This window comes from Bubalus kerabau, chromosome 11 (assembly GCF_029407905.1).
Source record: "Bubalus kerabau isolate K-KA32 ecotype Philippines breed swamp buffalo chromosome 11, PCC_UOA_SB_1v2, whole genome shotgun sequence".
Classification (NCBI taxonomy): Eukaryota; Metazoa; Chordata; class Mammalia; order Artiodactyla; family Bovidae; genus Bubalus; species Bubalus kerabau.
In genome coordinates, this window is record NC_073634.1 from 13842803 (window position 1) to 13846543 (window position 3741).

The following is a 3741-nucleotide window of genomic DNA, read 5'->3' on the forward strand; positions in this document are numbered from 1 at the left end:
ATACTGGAGTGGGTTGCCATGCCCTCCTTCAGTGAATCTTCCTGACTTGGGGATCAAACCTTCATGTCTTATGTCTCTTGCATTGGCAGGCAGGTTCTTTACTACTAGCGCCACCTGGGAAGCACGTGTTATATATTTATGTCAGTCCTAAAAACTAGGGTATCCCAGTTTTCTGCAGAAAATTCTATGAGCTTTATCAAGGTTGATTGCATGTTGAGACCTACCCCACCAGATTATTAATACCCTGTTTATATTACGAAGTCACTGAAAAACCAGATGAGCTATGTCTTTAATGTTTTTATGCTAAATACACATCCTTGGGTCTTCTCTATATGGAAATTTGCTTTCCCTGAATTTCCACTCACTTATTTTTTTAGAAATTACTCAAATCTTAGCTCTTCATTTCACCTTAATTTTGTTTATTGCCACATTCAGAAAGGTCATGTCGAGTTCTGTTTTAAACCTTTGTGGCCAGAAAGATAGGCCACGTTGGACTCATTGGCTGTTAGGGTCCATCCTGGTCAGTGACAAGATTTTCAGAAGAAGAGTGTTTGGGGAACTGAGCAGTCATTCTAGTGGTTTCCACTAGTAGGATCTAAAAGTAAACTTCATTTTGCAAACTTTAGCACACCACTTAAGCCCCTCGAGTTCTTTTTTGCATACTGGTTAAGCCATTAAAATTGGGGGGGATTAACTTTTTTTTTCCTAGCCATGCAGCACAGCCTGCGGGATACCAGTTGAACACATGCTCCCTGCTTGGAAGCATGGACTCTTAACCACTGGTCCACCAGGGAAGTCCCTAATTTTTTTTTTTTAGCATATATTACAATAAAATTTTATCTGTAAATTTGAAAAGCGTTTATTTTGTAACCATTTCCTTTTCAGACTGTAGGACTTTCAAAGCTTTGTTAAGAAAAGACTTCTTTAGCATTTCACTAGAAATTTCTAGGTTTTCATAGGTTACCTGACTCTGTTGTGATCATAAAATTTGCAGTTACCATTGCAAAAAACAGGTGTACATTTGTTTTAGATTGGCAATATTAGATCTTGGCTGTCATAGTTTTAATGTTTAAAGCTGTTTCAATATCCCGTCTGAATTTTGTTAAAATGACATTTGAATTTATTTCTTGCTTCAAGGTATAGTATTCAGCTTTATAAACTTTTAAAAATATTATTAGACTAATTCTTGTTCATGTATGGCAGAAACCAACACAATATTGTAAAGCAATTATCCTTCAATTAAAAATAAATTTTAAAATTATGTTACTAGACTAAAGCCCAATGTGTTTAATATTTGATTATCTAGAAATATTATATCAATATGTATTTGTTCTTTACCATTATATTGTTGTTGTTTAGTTGCTCAGTCATGTCCAATTTTTTGTGACCCCATGGGCTGCAGCATGCCAGGCTGCTGTGTCCTTCACTGTCTCCTGGAGTTTGCCCAAACTCGTGTCAGTTGAGTTGTTGATGACCGCTATATAATATCAATGAATCTGCTTGCTTTGACCACCGCAAAATTGTCAAGAACTCTTCTATTTATCAACACATACTATTTCATAAATGGGTGTGCTTAACAAGGACTAAACTATTTAAAACTGAAATAGAAACCTATTTGCTTTGGAGTCTGATTGTATTACCCAGTAATTGAATGATTTTGTTCTATTGCTATCTGGAAGAGTACCCACAACTTCTTTAAATTCTAAAAATAGTTGCTATAATAAAAAACATCTTTTGCCTCATTATCTCATTAACTTACAATTTTGAGTCTTATGAAAGAACTACTATTTTCATTTTGAGTAGGGTTTTCCTGCCAGATAGATACTCTAACACACCGACATTAATCCAGTATTCAAAGAGGGATTGCTGATCTGAAAACCTGGCTAAACTTACCAGGTTTTCTAAATCAGAGAAAAGAAACTCCTGAAAATTTCCATTTGTTTGTTACATTCTAGACAAAATTGTTGGCCTGAAATATTAGACAATTGTTTTTTGCCTAGAAGACTAACTTTTTAATGTCACACCACCAAAAATATGTATTGAAAATGAGTGTTTACTCTCTAAGGGTCACTGTGCAAAGCAATGGGGACACAAATATCTGTATGACACAGTTCCTACCCTACGACCAGGGCATGGTGTTTATTTACACCAAATACAGAGTGACACATTCTATTTGTGGATGTGTATATGTATGAATGTATGCACAGCCTCTTTCCAAAAAGTTCTGCAAGCCTACTAGTCATTCTGTCTCAGGAGACTGTTTATCGCCACTCTGAAACTTTATGCTGTGGTTTAAAAGTTTAGCTCTTGATTGTCATACTGAGTGAAGTAGGTCAGACAGAGGAGGAGAAATATCACGTGACATCCCTTATGTGTGGAATCTAAAAAGAAATTATACAAATGAACTTATTTACAAAACAGAAATAGACTCGCAGACTTTGAGAATGAATATACGGTTGCCAAGGAGGAAGAACTGGGGAAGGGACAGTTAGGGAGTTTGGGGATTGACAGGTACACACTTCTGTATTCAAAGTGGGTAACCAACAAGGACCTACCGTATAGCACAGGGAGCTCCACTCAGTGTTATGTGGCGGCCTGGATGGGAGGGGAATTTCAGGGAGATTAGATATGTGTGCAAGTGTGGCTGAGTCCCTTTGCTAGCCACCTGAGACTACCACCACATTGTTAATTGGCTGTGCGCCAATATAAAATAAAAGGTTAAACTCTCTATACATACTTTAAGCCCCAAATTTTGAAAGACTGTCTGTAAGCTTGTTAGTGTGATGACATGACACTGCAAGGTCTAGCTTAAAGCCCCTGCACAGGTATCGCCTCCTCCACTAGGCCAGCATCCAGATCTCTAATTTCTCCCATTCTCTGTTATGTATAATTTTCTTAAATTTCCCTGGAGTGATTCTGCACAGGCATTGGCTTTTTAGACTTACGGCTGAAAGCGCTTATCAGATTTTTTCCCTTCACAACCATAAATATGCAAGTCAGTGCTAGGATTCCCCTGGAGGTGGGGAGGGGTGGGGCGGGTGGCATTGAAAACCTCTTTTGACATGCTCACAGCTCTATTCCTAGTGCCCAGGACAGCTTGGGACCCCAGATGATATTCAGTGAAGATCATTGGATGCTCAAATGTTGTTGAAATAAATGCTGTCTAACTGTCCCAAAAAAGAATTACTGGGATGGGTAATAATCATGGTGATAACTGAGATGAACAATGAAAATAGTGGCCATTATGTTCTTGGGACCAAATCTTCTCTACAAGGCAGTTAGAACCAAGAGCAGAAAGTCTCCAAGGCTAGATGCCTTCATTTATTGAGCAAAATTTTATTAAGTACCTATCATACTCATAGATCAGTGTCAGGCCATGGGTTTACAATAATGAAAAAGAAAAACTCAGCTCTTATTCTTTTAAGGCCCTCATAGATTAGAGCTGAGAGCCATCAGAAGGAAAACAAAATGAGGAAGTTTCTCAAGTGGTTGCTAGGTGATTTCCATGCATTGAGACACCGAAACAGTTGAAACAGTTTATCTTTAAAATTGCTAGGGAAAGGGGATGCTCAGAAAGCAGAAATGGAATGTATACTTAAGACAAATTATTCACATTGTTGAAACTTTTTCTGTGAACCCATTGAAAATATAAAATCACAAATTTGAATTCAAAAAGCAAGGATTTGAGAAGAAAAGATGTGGAAAGAGCTGTTTACAAGAAGGGAATTACAACAAGTACAC